The following is a 16,138-nucleotide window of genomic DNA, read 5'->3' as shown; positions in this document are numbered from 1 at the left end:
AATTACAGAAGATAACCAATCACTGAAGATGAGAGAACTGTCCTTTCAATTATACTATGCTTTACTCACCAGTCATCAGTTAAACAATCAAAATTTTTAGAGAAGTCACCTCATGGCATAACTTGTCGTAAATAGGATAATAGAAACGATAAATGTCTTGTTCTAACACGTGTGGTAAACTCTACTCCATGCACCGATCAACCAAATTTGGGATTGTAAATATAAAAAGAGGTAATAACAAGGAGGAACACAAAGCCTATGTATCATATAAGAACCTAAGTCTTTAAATTACCATAAAGAAGACCATAATCATAGGAAAACATGATCAAGTCTTCCATAAATGCTAAATGACTTCATCTTCTTTGAATAACCACCGGGGGTTAATTAGATTTAGGACTTATTTTCTATTACATATATCAATCAAACAGGGAAAAGCAAAATATGTTATTTAGGAAAACTTAGTTGAAATTGGAAAGCAAATCGTCATAATAGGAACAATGAACGATACACAAAGGAGGAAAAACATAACCCGAAGGAGGTTAATGTACTAATTAATGAGAGAGAGAAATTAGTTACCAAAAAAAAAATGAGAGAGAGAAATTTGCAGTAATTTCCTTATTTGTCAGAACCTAACCCAAATCCTAAAAATCAACATAAATTTTGAAATCTTTAATGAACAATAGTCATATAAATTATAGTACAGTATTATATACATATAATATTTTTAATTTTCTCTAATTTTTGAGGCCTAAATCAATGGCTTCATTTGCCTTGCTTTTTTGAGCCGGCATTGAGTAGCAAGTTTTATCACCCTACCGCTTTCTGAAAAGAACAACCACTTCAGGACAGCTAAAGCTAGCTAGCATTTATTACTATCCAGTATCTACAAGCAAATGGTTCCATGTAATGACTCAACCTACAAAAGTTGTGCATTTCTGATCATTTTTCCATTATGACTCATCATATGTTAAACAAGAAAAATTCACATTAATTGTAAAAAAATTAACTGCAAATCTTCTATAGCCTTAAAAGGAGATTTTTTTTAAATTACGGAAAGGCAAAGAAGTGCCATTGCTACCCTACATTTAACATCTTCCATCCAAGTGACTAATTCTCCCTACGGGTGGCTGACTGTGTTTTTGTTTCCCATACAATTAATGTAGAGGTAAATTGGTCTTCACATAAACATTGAAATGTTTAAGATCAATTTTCTTTATATCCGAGCTAACATTCTTATTAGCGCCAAAGGCCCTATACTCATCCACTTCCAGTAAAAAAGATAAAGGGTTTTTTTGGGGGGAGGGGGACGGACAAGATCAGCATGAGAGAAAAAACTTTGTTTAAGCACTAACCTCCTGCTGCTCTCGAGGAGATAAAAGGATAGATGACAGAATAAACCCAATAAATAACAAGGGTGTTAGCAAATTGTGTTTAGCTTCATGAAGTTCTCTTGAGGATTTCCTTGCTCACCTGCACCTTCCTCTGCAACAACACAAACCAAAGCAAGATTTTTCATTGTACACAACCCACAAATAAAGCATTAAAGAGGAGAAGAACATGGGTTTCTCCGTGATTTTTCATATAATTCTACAACCAATTTCTTACATATATTGCATCTCCATACTAACGCCACAAATTAAAAGAAGCATATCTAAATCATCAATGCAAGTGATCTCAAAAGACCTGGAAAATCTTGGTATCAATACAGACTTAGCTAAAGATAGGGCATCATGGAAGAAAATGATCTATATAAGTGATAGCTACTAGTTTATGATAGGTTTTAGACTCGTATGGAACTTTTTAGTAGTAGTAGTAGTAGTAGAAGCACTTACATATATTTTTAATGATTTCTCTCCTTATTCACTTTTATCTTATTTACTATGATGATGATATGATATGAGCGTAAATGAATAAATGAGGATTCATATTTGGTACCGAGGCATAGTTGTTGTATATCTCAATTTCAACCGAGATTGAGGCATAGTTGTTGGTTTATCCATTACATAAAGAAAACGTCACTCACACATAATTACACATACCAAAATACATAAATAATGTGCTATCATACCTTTGCCACTTTCAGCCTTCTGATTATTTGCTTTGGGAATTTCTTTCTTGTTCTTTGGATAATAGTTCTCATAGTCTACAAAAATCAACAATTCAACAAAATAAGCATTGGAAACCAAGTAAAAGAGCAAACACAAAAGGGAAAATTACGTACCAAATACCATTCGCCATCTAGTTTACAAAATATGTAATACGTTAAAGTTCAGGTAGTGTATAGTTACTATACATACTTACATATAATATACATACACTATACACACAACATAGTGAAGTGTTTAGTAGCTATGTTGTCGACTCTTCAAAAATGTCGAGCTGGAAAGTGCGGATACTCCAAAAGTAGTGCATTTTTGAGAATCCACACGGTTGCGGCAACATTTTTGGAGAATACCAGCAACATAGATAGGTAGTGTATGGGCCATGTTTTGTAAAACTAGCTGGCCTAAGGGCATATTTACGTAACAAAAAACGTATACTTTCAAAAAAAAAATAGCTCAATTTCTATTCTCATTTTTTACTTCTGGCTCTTTGGCCCTTCGCAGGAAAACCTCGAGCGTGTACTGCACGCGCTGCGCGTTACTCAAACCCTGCTTTCCACCTCCAATAATCGATGATGTCAAATAGCTCCTCACAAACCCTAACCCGCCACCATTAACGCGTGTAACGCACGCCCCGTCGCCGCTCGTGGACACCTCATCCACCGCCGACCTCACGCCATATCCACCACCCTAAAAAATCACAAAAATCATAATTAAAAAAAAAAAAAAAAAAAAAAGGAATTTGATCAACGAAAATTAAGGAAAAAACTTACTTTGTGAATATTGGAGCGAGAAGCTTTAGATATAGAACGGCCAATACGTGAAAGCATCATTTTTTCAACATAGAATTTCCTTTTTCTTTTTTTTTTTTTCAACGATTTCAAATTCTTAGAAATGGATTATGCAAACAGCAAATCGATTGTTAATATCACCGAAAATAAAATAAAAAATCAAATTTTCAGAGATTTGTAGGAATTTTTTTTCATTTGAGTTTATATTATAGTATAGGTGTGGCAGAATATGCAGAAAAACGGAGAAGTTTGCGTGAAAGAGCAAAGACGAAATTTTGATTATTTACTTATTTAACTTAGAAGGCAGTATTCATTGAGTAAGATTTTAGGTAGTTTGGTCATTGCTGTTTTTCTCTGTGGTCTGTAGGATAAGCCACAGCTTTGTACTTATATGAGATTTTGACCCCAAAAAACCAAAACAAAAAAAAAAAATGAAAGACCATCCCTGCCCTTGAAAAACAAAATAATTACCTGCCCTTACTCTTTACTTTCATGCCATCAAACTATTTACCCGGAATGTCCTCATAATTATGATATCAATATAGCACATAAATATTCTCGAGATAAGATTGCTATGTAATTATTCAAAGACGCACTTTTCTAAACAAAAATTTGTATGACCATCATCTTATATGATATAATAAATAAACCTCTCTATAACAAAGATCGCTGGATCCGAATTTTTTCACTATTATAGAGAATTGTTGTTATACATCCTATAATAAGATTTTGATATTTAAATAATAAATAAGTTGTATATGAAAAAAGCGTATGCATAAAATCTAATTTTTCATTTTTAATCGTTAAATTCTAAGCCTTAATCACACTTTGTAGGCGAAGTGAAAACCCATTTAATGATGAAAATATATATATTCATTTGATTTTTTTTTTGTCATAAATAGTGTATTAAACGATCAAATATTTGGTAAACTCTACACTTATTATTGGTAATCATAGATATTCTATTTTCATAAAAAGATGGTTAATTATTACCAAAAAAGATAGTTGTTATATGGGTAATTTTATAAAGAAAGCGTACTTTTATAAAGAAGTCCGTTATAGTAAATGTCAATAAAGAGAAGTAAATTATAGCATAAAAACAATATGTTCCGAAAAAAACTTCGACTATGTATGTATAGGCCGTATCGTATGGTATCGTAGACCTGCCTACCCTTTAATGAGACACTCTTAATTCCTCTGTAATACCATCGTGGTATATAAACATACTGAGATGGTATCATGTATGACTACTCAATCCTTCTCTTAGTATCATCAATTTATGGTTTTGGGGCTAGGGGTACTGCAAATATTAGGGAAACTTACATAAACGAGTACATTTCGAGGGTTAAAAATTTGGCATAGCTACACTTTAGCTAATTACATTTCCTCGTAGCTACAAAGAGATTGTATTCACACGCTACGTACATTGTATTTAAAATTTAACGAGTCGCATTTTTTACCGTATTCAAGTTCGTATTTCGCCGTATTCAAGTCGTATGTATTCAACTAAGTTGTATTCTACAAATGTATTCAACGCAATCGTATTAATTTAGAAATGCTTTTTCACCGTATTCATGAAATGACTATTTGTATTCATGAACGGCTGGATTCATGAATATAACGAGTAAAATACATAAAAACATGATACAATTCAAAAATTAACAAATACACCCTAAAAAAATGAATACAATCTAAAAATTTAACAAAAAAAAGCTCAAAAAGGGAATACAATCGTCGTATTGTTGAATACAACAACACCAACCACTAGTTCCAGCCAGATCTACCGACGATTTCTCACAGTGATCTACCGGAAATTTCACAACAACAACAACAATCCTTATGCTAATAAAATACACCCTAACAAAAATGAATGCAATCTAAAAATTAGCTACGAGATTTTTTCAGGAGGCAACGTCGGAAAATGACCGGATCTGGGGAGAAGACGCCAGAAAATGACCGGATTTGGGGAGAAGACGCCGAAAAACGACGGATTTGGAGGAGGAGACGACGGTCATTTTGGTAGAATCGAACCGTGACGCATCAAGAAAGCGAACTTGAATCGTTGAACTTCCTAGTTAGAGTTAGTTTTTGTTCCGTGCTTGAGTTGTCATATTTTAGTTGTCATCAATGGTTTATCCAACTTCATCTCGTAATGCATACGGTCATGTTCACAGAGATAGAGAAATGACAATAAAGTAACAGTGACAACGACTCTAAGGCGGAGTTGTGGTTTTGACTGAGGATAACGACGGCGGTAACGGAGCTCCGGCGGCCATTCCAAATGCGTGATTCCGTGGTGGTCGTGCGGCGGCGGAGAGAAAGCATCTCAAAGCTACCTTAAAATTTTCAAATAAGATATAAAATAATAAAATAAGAGTATTTTACTTTAAATATATATATGTAGCTATTAATTGTATTTAATATATTACTCTTAGCTATAGGATGTAATTAATCTAAACTATAGCTACTAAATATAAATATGTACAAGAGTTAGTTATGCCATGTAATTATCCCTAAATATTTTTGGCCGATTGGGTAAGAAGCAAAATTAGTTTAGAGGGAGCATGGAGCGGATAAATATTTTGTATTTTAGGGATATTTTGTGCTTTTCCCTAAATCGTAAAGGAAAATGACATTTGGCATTCATCGAAGACTATTTATTACTAAACATATAGATAGTTTCTCTTATTTACAAAACATAACGATAATTTACAAAACTGACAGATTTGGGCTTTAAATATCGCCACTTTTTTGGGATAAAATTAAGGAAAAGAAATTAGATTTCAATTTAACCCAATTTTTGGTTCATCGTTAACCCACGTGATCTCTTACAGTTTTTGAAAATTTCTCTATCTACAAGTTTAGATTTTAGTTTCTCCTTTGATTTCTCTTGTTCTTCAGGATATCTTATTCTTCTCCATTCTATTTCCTTTTTGTCGTTCCATTTTCACCATTATTAAAGGTAATCTAGGGTTTGTAATTTCTTTAATTGTTTATCTGTCACGACCCAATTCTAGTCGTGGTGGCACCTACACTATCCCTTCGAGTAGGCGAACCACATTACTAAACAAGTTAATGTTTAAAATTAATTAAGAATAAGTTATCAAGTCTTAAATACTTATCATAACAAGAAATGTCACGACAACCCCAAAAAATCGGTCAAAGTGACAAGAGCGCTAACATAGGACGGAATAGAAGTCTGAAAATACCCGAAGGCTACATATTGTCACACTGTCAATACAAAAATGTAAAACAGAGTGAGGTCCTTCAAAATAACATGACGTAGCTCACCCCGAATAACTAAAAGATATCACCCTCACGTACGCCCACGGGCGAACCGGGAGTCGGATCGTACTCGCACTCAACAAAAGCGCAGCAAGAAGAGTAGTATCGACAACACTTGTACCGGTAAGCATCATAGGCCGACAATGATTAGATAACGTACGAAGAAGTCAAAACCAACAAGAAAGACAGCAACAAAAATGGTCACGTATCATATACAAGTAAGTGTAAAGGAATCATGAAATCAACCAAGACAAGACATAATTCACCAAATGATCAAATAAATATATAAGTGGGATTTAATGCAATTTAATACAATAGTCACCTCTCACACTCCACTCTCGTACACACACGCGGCAATGCCTCATAGTCATGACCCATGGGGGACCCGCGAAGTCCATGTACCACTCGTGCTCTCCCACAGTAAAACCCTGAGGCTATTAATCACTCTCAATCTCCGACAAAGACCCTGAGTCTCTCTCTGTCACTCTCAATCTCCTAAGAAAAACCCTGAGTCTCTCTCTTACCTCAATCTCCTAAGAAAGACCCTGAGTCTCTCGATCACTCACCTCACCAATCATCACAACAATAATATAAAAGACATGTCATGCATGATATCACCCTCAATAATATCACCAATATATAGTCAACCAATACAAGTCATATTAATGTTACCATTCCTTTACATGAAAGGAGCTAGTATGTGATGTAGATACGAACAAAGGATATTCACAAGAAAATAACACATATGGCGACAAGCCCACATAGCAACTAACAAAGCCAAACTAATCGGAATTCACCTCTACTTCATGCCCGAAGCCTATATGTCGTCCCCGTCACTTTCTACAACTACATACGATTCTCTAATCGTAGTCTAACTAAAAGAGACCGTAACCTACCTCAATGCCGAGCCGGGATGCCACGAACAATCAAATTAATGTCTTCCTTTCATAGAGAGCTCGAACGATCAAAATCTATAAAATATGCGATCTACGTTAGAATACGACTCTAAGGACACCCATACTCGCTATATTTATATTCAAACCCAAAAACGCACCCCAAAAAGTGGCCTCAGGGCCCACACGAAGATTGAAATTTTATTTGAAGAAAATAATTTCGCCCATTATCTAAGGATTATATATTATTAAAATTGGTCAATTTCATCCATAAATATACTATTAAATCATTAATTCTCCTTTCTTAGACTAGACTCGAAACCTTTAATTACTCCAATATCTTTAACTTCTCGACAAAATCTGACTTTTCGTAATTCAAATACCATGATTTAAAGGTTTTTATATCATTCAATAATATAATCTTTAATTAGGTAGACCCAATATATAAAGATTGACATTGATACATGCTAAGCATCAAAAAAAAGAAATTGGAACCAAGCAAATTTCAAATGACCTTCAACAAAATAAAATAAAATAAATAAAAACAAAATGAACACCTTTGTATCTGGTTGCCATTTGATTTCTTTATTCCTTTTTCCCTTTTTAACGTATATTTAATAGTGACATGTTCAATGCCAAAGAGTTGTAAAATTGCTTTAGAAATATAATACTCTCATCATCAATTTTATAAAACCATAAGCTTTTAATAAATAGCCATATGTATTATTTTGTTTTTATACTCACTTGTATCATCATATCTATTTATAGCATAGGTGAGGACATCATTATGACATCCACTAATTTTCTCCTAATTTTAATAACCAAAAACGTGAGATTGGTCTGACTGAAATCAAATTGCATCCCTTGTGCACAAAAAAAAAAATGGAATTCTAACGTACATATATATCATCCAAGAAATCCAACATCAATACCTTCGCTTATATTTCACATGATATTAAACAATTTAAATATATAATATGAACTAAACTCAAGTAAAAGAAATGGACCCATAATCATTTCTAATACCATCTCTGACATGAACACTATAATCTTAACCACTAAACACATAGAGGATTAATTATATTACACCAAGAATCAATAATTGGAAGAAATCCTTACTTGCACAGAATGCTTGAGTTCCTAGAATTCTTTTGGAATGTTTTTGCTCTTTTCTGATATTTCGGTGTTGTTCAAGTTAAAGTAATTTGTGTCCACTTCCAATAATGAATAAATGGAGCAAGATCCGTAATAAGATCTTGGACATGTGTGGTGTCTTGATAATTTATAAAAGAAGAAGAATTGGTGTTTGTTGCGTATAAAGGAGTTGGTGGTTATCATTATCATTGACTTGTCAAAAGGAAACATTTAGTGGAAATTATCCTCCGTACTTCCACTAACTATTTGTCTTTCACTCATTCCCAACATCATGCCAGTGCTGGCTTGCCCACTTCATTAATTTTTAATTAAAAAAAAAAATCCACTAACTATTTGTCTTTCACTCATTTCGTAACATCATGGAAGTGGCTTGCCCACTTCATTTATTTCTAATTAACTACATATTGATGCCAACTTTTACGTGAGACCACTAAATAAAATGGTTGTCCATTTACATATCAAATGTCTTCCTAACACATCAATCGCCTTTTCACCGATGTAATATATCATTAGTCCTCGCATTACTTCACTCTATTCATCATCTCATATAAACTATAACATGTATTAAAATTAGATAAATAAATACAATATAGTCCCATACCCTTTTCGTAGTTTTAAAGTGCTAAACGACAAAACGGGTCGTTACATTATCATATATTGCTATGTTTTACTTCTTTTCAATCAATTTGATCTCTTACAGTTTTTGAAAATTTCTCTATCTACAAGTTTAGATTTTAGTTTCTCCTTTGATTTCTCTTGTTCTTCAGGATATCTTATTCTTCTCCATTCTATTTCCTTTTTCGTTCCATTTTCACCATTATTAAAGGTAATTCTAGGGTTTGCAATTTCTTTAATTGTTTATCATATATTGCTATGTTTTACTTCTTTTCAATCAATTTCATCTCGTTCAATCAATTTGAATGGTTTATTTAGGGTTTTCACTTCGTATTTCTAGTTCTTTTGTGTGTGCATCATTCTTTCCAACTTAAATTGTTGTGATTCCAAATTTCTATTTGTGAGAAAATGAGTAAAAAAAAAACTTCTATAAATTCTCCTTCCCGTAAAATCCCGAGATTCGAGCCACCGTACCTAAAATTAGGCTTGCCCGAACTTCAATTAAGATTTCTCTAAACCGCAAAAAGACATGAACAAGAGCAAAACAAGTTTTGAATTTGCAGATGGATTATGGAAGAATCCACCGAATGAACTTTGGACAAAAAAACATGATTCTCTTAATTTTCTTCCGTCGTAGTTGAAGTCAAATCGAAACCCCTGAAAAGATGCCAAAAGGAAAGGGAAAGAGGCTTCAATTAGTAAGAGAAAAAATAGACATTGGAGACTCGATTTTGAAGATGAAATTGAGACTTCAAAATCCAAAAAGGCGTATTGGCATATCTATGTACGGTGTATGAAATGTGGTTCTTACCTTTAGGTCATGTAAGACAAGAGTTAACATATATATGCGTGTATGTAAAGTGTAAAATGTGGTTGTTACTTTTTATGTCAGCGTAATACATTAGTTAGCATAAATGTGTGGTGTATATGTGGGGTGTGAGAAATGTATTTTTATCTTTTATGTCTTTTGGCTGAATATTGATTGAGAACCATTGAAAAGGAATTGAAAGTGTCTAAAGCTGAAACTTGACCCCTCAATTACTAAGTTGGCAATTCAAATTGAAGCTGTACTTTCTTGATCTTTTCTGTTGATTCATAAAATGTTAACTTGAACCTGAAATTCTGTCATGGTAGTTACTGCAATGCGAAGTTTTTTTTGTATGGTGTGGTGTTGTTGAGTTTCTATATTGTGAGAAGCTAACCAATCATAACTTTAGGATCTAATTGTAATGCTGTTGTGAAATGAAGGCACATCCTAAATTAACTGGAACATAGTCTTGTTTCAAATTTGAGGTCTATTGTATCAGTTTGAGCAGTTTGAAAAGTTATATTGATGCACTAAAATCTCGCTATTTAGCATTTTATATGCAATTATTTATGATTAAGAACTTGTTTTGATTGTTTGAAATCTCTTGGTGCATTGAATTGTTGTTGAGATTTGATGAATCAGATTTTATGTTGGTACTGAAAATCATACTTGAAGTGTTTATAATCTATTGTTGTCAGATGTGTTTATCCGGTTTAAAGCAATAGTTCTAGCCCAATTTAGTTTATAAAAATCGTACGTGTTTGACCAAGTATAAATAATATGTATGTAATGTGGAATTTGTATAGACTGTGGTTTCGAAACCTTATTCATAGTTCATTGACATGTTTTCCAACAAGTTGACGTGATTATATATTACCCGAGGAACAAGGCTAAATATGGGTCAAATAACTTAGTTAAATATGAAACAAGTCAATTATGTAACAACTCGGTTTCCCAAATCGTGGGTCGAAGTTGATCACAATCCAAAGATAGCAATTATGATACTAATCCGATCACCGGAGATCATGACGTGGCGCAGTTATCTAGCGGATTTAAGTCGCTTGTAAATATCGCTTAGGATAAAGTTGATTATGCGCTTATATCGATTAATGTAGTCAAGTAATATTATCGTATTGGTCGTTTTGTCCACAAAGAAAGGTGTGTCTTTATGTTTATGATTCAATACTTAAGTGTTGCGCACATCGCGCGCTTAGAGAGAAGTCACGAGAACCGACAAAATGATACCCTTACCCCTCTTCTTGGTGGGATGATATAGATCGGAATACCGAACCAACCTACATCGAGAAGGGTATTTGCGATTCTTTTGGAATATATGTTGATAGAAGATTTGCTGGTGAACAACATCATGAATTAAAATATGTATTTTGATTCTATGAAATACGGTTTCTATGTTTTAACGGTTTGCATACGTAAAAATAAATATCTCTTACTATCTTCACTTTCTTTTCAAAGGACTACGGGTCTATGTATGTGCATTTGCCGAATACACGTTCAAGGCATCTTGAAAATCCCGAAGGACGACTTCAATCATAATCTTCATCGTAGTAGGTGTTATACCCCATTTTAACCTAAAAAGTTATAAAGACAACATATTGGATTCCTAATTATCTAACTTAAGGAGTCGCCACCTAATTATTTTTAGAGGAGAATTAGGACACCTATTTTAACTAAGTAAATGCTAAAAATTAACTCCGATTAATGGTCTATTTAACTAATGTGATTCTAGGTAAGAGTTCTTAGTTATCCTAAAGGGAAGGGGTTAAGCATCCTTTAAGATCCGTTAACTACGATTAACCGGCCAAACTTAATTAATAAAAAAAGGAAAGCTTGATCTTAGAATACCTTTGCGTTAAAATTAAACTCATAGCTAAGTACCGATTGACTTTAACTACTTAAAATTATTAAGTGCCCAAATAAGATAAGGAAGGCAATAAATAAATTAGCTTACTACTGTTATATGAAAAGTAGCTTTTAAAAAAAATACAACTATTCTCCTTTATGAAAAATTGGGCCTTGTTTGGAAAGTAAGAATTTAAATTAAAATAGGGAAAGATTCATCTATAACTACTACTGGAAATGGTCATTTAATGCCTTTATTAGATAATTAGGCAGAGAACTTAAAACAAGGGTCTATAAAGTGACGTTAGGACTCTAACTTGAACTAGGTGAATAATTTTGAAATCTGACTTAATTCTTTAGCAAACTCGATTGGTTTAATTAAAGATTAAAAGTTAGTCATATGCTGATCTTAAACCCATTATATCAGGTACCAAGCAATTCAAATAAGCACCAAAGGCAATCATTCAAAACACACACAAACAAAATAGTAATAAACAGAGCAAGGTAGAGCTAAAAAGAGAAATCGAAAATTGCCATAGGCTAAGTCTCAAGCGAGTTTCGATTGTTTTCTTGCTGTGGGTTGAGGTTAAAGAATATGAAATGTGTGAACTCCATGCACGGTATAGTAATAGTGTCGAGTCTCATTTTGAAACTCCGTTTTGAGGGAGTCCCAATTTAAGACTCCATTTGCTCCAAAGAGTACATGCAAACAAAGGGAGAAATAAAGATTAGCGATATAATCTCACGTTCCCATAAGCGAATATAAATGCACAACTATTGAAGGCAAAATAAGAATGTAATTAACTTGCAACCACAAAAAAGGCCAAGGTAGATTACCAATATAGGAGAAGATTCCTATACAAAATTTATACTAACAGGATATATTTATATTAAAACAACCAACCTCATCCGATGTCAAATTCTTTGGTCATTAGAACAATTTGGCATGCCTTAAAGTTAATAACCGAGGAAGTATATTATTTTTCTTACAATAGTTGAATGAAAAAAAAAAAGGACAGGTTAGGCTCGACCTGAAATTTGAAGCCTGAGTTTTATGTGAAGGATGAATCTAAAATACGACAATATCTTCCCCAACAAAGAACACTTTCAGATTTTTGCATACTAAACAAAACACATAACCTGTTCTTAACATTCATGTTTCCAGATCCAACTAGCCTAGGTCGGGTTAACATGACGGGACAACATTTAAAACATGACGAGACAACATTTAAGTGGAAGGAAACACACAGTTAATTAGACTAACACAAATAGACGTTTAAGAACATGACCTCTAGTAAAACCAATGAACACAAAATGACAAAATCTAAGCATTTCAAGGGATTTAAAATAAGCATACCGGATAATCTTTTAACGAAAAAATAGAAGAAACTAAAAGCATTTTCACAATATGCACGCAGTCATAAATGTATCGAAAATTGCAATCGAAAAAGAAAAGATAATTTGCCGACCTTTTGGTGTTGAACTAGGTGTAGGGTCTAGATCCGATGTAGTCCCCACCTTGCTCACGAACAAAGTCGACACAATAAATCAAAAGATTCCCCGTCAAGCTTGAAAGGGACTCTGATTCGAGGAGAAAAAAAAAAAACAGAGAATAGAATTTAAAGCTTGTACTTTTGGGCTTAAGTCAAACAAAAGTATTTTGGAAGTTTGGAGAGGGAGAAACTGCCACGTAACTCTGTTCTAAATGAAATCCAAACGCTAGTATTTATAGATGAAATTAGGGTTTGCTAGGCTTCAAAGATTTCATGATTTCTTGGTCAAAACTCCATTTAAATCCAAACGTTAGGATTTTTGTATAGATACGCCACAATACCAGATCGAAAAAGAAAGAAGGAGACGAAATCAATTAAAGCTTTTACTATAGAAAATGAAAAGAAAATGATAAAAGAAATCGAATTCGAACTCACCAATCCGAATTCAACCCTTCACCAAAGAGCGTTCTAGCACGAGATATTCGAGGTCTATCCCGAAATGGCGAGACCTCCTCTCGATTTTCGGTTGAAAATCTTTGAATGTTACCGGTGAATGGATGTGAGAGGAATGCTAGGTGCGCTTGTTTGGAAGAGAAACAAAGTCTATTATGGTTTTAAAATGAACAAGAATTCGAACCATTGATGTAATCCAACTATTTGATAGATTCCACTTAATGTCTTAATAGACTAAAAATTTGGCTGGACGAATTTATCAAACGGGCTAGCCTGGTGTACTTCTTTGGGCCAATGAATTAATCCATATGGTAATTTTGAAGGGACACGGGTTCGTTGTTCCCGAGCTAAATGATCTTTTTTCCTCCTATTGAATTTCTTCGAAGCTCATAGTTTAGATCAAATACACCATCTTTCATAATTTAATATATGATATATTAACTAAAATATTAATATGAAGTAGATGATAACAACAACAACAACAACAACAACAACAACAACAACAACAACAACAACAACAACAACAACAACAACAACAATAATAATAATAATAATAATAATAATAATAATAATAATAATAATAATAATAATAATAATAATAATACAATGACAATAACAATACTAATACTACTAAAAATAATAATAGCAACGATAGTAACTGTAAACAATAGTGAAGAAATAGTGAAAATAAGATATTTGATTTATTACCAACTTAAAAAGCTCGAAAAGAATAAATTGAAGAAAGCGTAGGTCAAAATTGGGTGTCACACAAAAGGGTATTAAAAGCTCTATTATAGGATTACGCAAGGCAAAGAAGGTTGCCGGAGCCGTTAGTGAGAGTGACGTTATTGAAATGGTTAAGCACGTAAATTATATGCGGGCCAAGAATTTGCAAGGAACATGTCCCACAATGGGAGTTATTAGCTTAAACCAAAAAAAAAAAGTGCAAAAATAATTTATTTAGGAAATTACTTGTAATGTTTGATGTAAAAGAGAGAGTTTCTGGTGACTCATTATGCTACACTTTAATTGGATCTATCTTAATTTTTAATTGTTTTGTTAGCTATATCTTGTAATTCATCTTGTTATGAATCTGAGTTTAGAAAATCACATTTGGTGCATATTGCATAAAATTTGGCATCATAAGATTGTCTATATTTTGTACTTGTTTCACACATGATTAACAATTGTAAGTTAAATATATGTATAAAGCAATGCAAAAGGTGTGTATATAATATGTATATAACATGTATTAATATGTAGTTATGTTTCTTAAAATATGCATGTATTTGTTTATATCCATACGCATTTCATACAACAAGCGCTTTTATTAAGTCATACAATAAACTTGCAACTTTCATACACATCTCACCAATTTAATATAATACATTAGTACGTTAAATACATTATTGATACATTAATCATACACATTTCGAATAAATGTAAGATTTTTACGCAATTGAAACCAAACATGTATTGTTGATCAAATTTATACCAACTTTCAACATTAGCATTTTTAAAATCGTACCCAAATAACAAATTTATACTCTCATTAAACAAAAACAACACAATAACATTCAAATCTATCCTAAGGTCCCAAATTAGACCAATAGAATTTCGCTATATTTAAAACTAATAAATAAATGCTTCGAATTGATAATCAATATTTAAAATGAACAATTAAAAAAAAAAAAACCTTCTATGGGATTACGTGTATTCTATATTTACTTATGTTACCAATTGTCAATTCTGGGCTCCTAGAATCATGGCTCCCTGGGGCTTTCTATTTGATTGTATTGAAAGGCCCAATGAATCGTGATTTCCCTATCGTCCGTGTCATTTCGTGTACCGACGGATCATTCCTTTTTCCGATATGAAATAGGGATTTCACTAAGTTGATTCTTAAGAAATGTCAATCAAACCATAGTCTTCTTATCAGGCCCTTCGATACCGCATCTACTACATGTCACCTTTGATTTCTTAATTTTCCCGGAAAGGTTTCATTCTTTTGTTAATGGGTCTTCCTACTGCCTTTTATAATTTTGTGGCACAATCTCTTCCATTACATGCATTGGTATATTTCATGTATTTCGCACTTGAAAGAGGCTCAACCAAGTATTGCACATGTATCGAGGAAATTTTCATTTATGTAGTAGGCCGATGAATAGTCCTCTCTATGTTGCGCCTATACACTATGACAACCATAGGAAGCCCACAAGGTATCTCATCCAGCTCAAATCTTCCACAATTGCACGCTAGCTCGAAGGGTAATTAATTATGAACCTTTAACACCATCATATGTGAATTTAGGAAGCTCGTACTTGCAATAAAAAATTACAATAGAACTAATAACTCATAAATTACACACTATACATACAACATATATGCACATATCATACAATTTTCATACATATGCTAGAATAAAAAAGAGTAGATAAGTTATCTGGATAAACTATTGTATGTACCAAACCACTTTTACACTACATAAACCACATTTATACCACATTCATTCAACTTTCATACAATATTTTGTACATATATTATTTGGAAAGAAAAAAATCATGGTCCGAACCAAATCAATTTTACACTATAAATCATATTTAGATCGCATTCATTCAACTTTCATACACCATTCATATGTATATATTTTTGATGAAACTATTGTTTGTACCATCACTTTTAC

The 16,138-nt window shown here is 32.9% G+C and overlaps 1 long non-coding RNA gene across 1 annotated transcript; it reads right to left on the bottom strand.

Moving 5' to 3' along the window:
- Positions 1–1,353: 1,353 nt before the first annotated feature.
- LOC132058491 (uncharacterized) lies at positions 1,354–3,246 on the bottom strand. Its single transcript, XR_009415320.1, has 4 exons — positions 2,876–3,246; positions 2,541–2,792; positions 2,069–2,143; positions 1,354–1,482 (listed from the first exon to the last, which is right to left on the bottom strand). It is a non-coding gene; the product is annotated as an uncharacterized LOC132058491 (long non-coding RNA).
- Positions 3,247–16,138: the final 12,892 nt, after the last annotated feature.

The sequence above is a fragment of the Lycium ferocissimum genome, chromosome 5 (genome assembly GCF_029784015.1).
Source record: "Lycium ferocissimum isolate CSIRO_LF1 chromosome 5, AGI_CSIRO_Lferr_CH_V1, whole genome shotgun sequence".
Taxonomy (NCBI): Eukaryota; Viridiplantae; Streptophyta; class Magnoliopsida; order Solanales; family Solanaceae; genus Lycium; species Lycium ferocissimum.
Note: the sequence above shows the minus strand (reverse complement) of the source record. Positions and strands in the feature narration are given on the sequence as shown.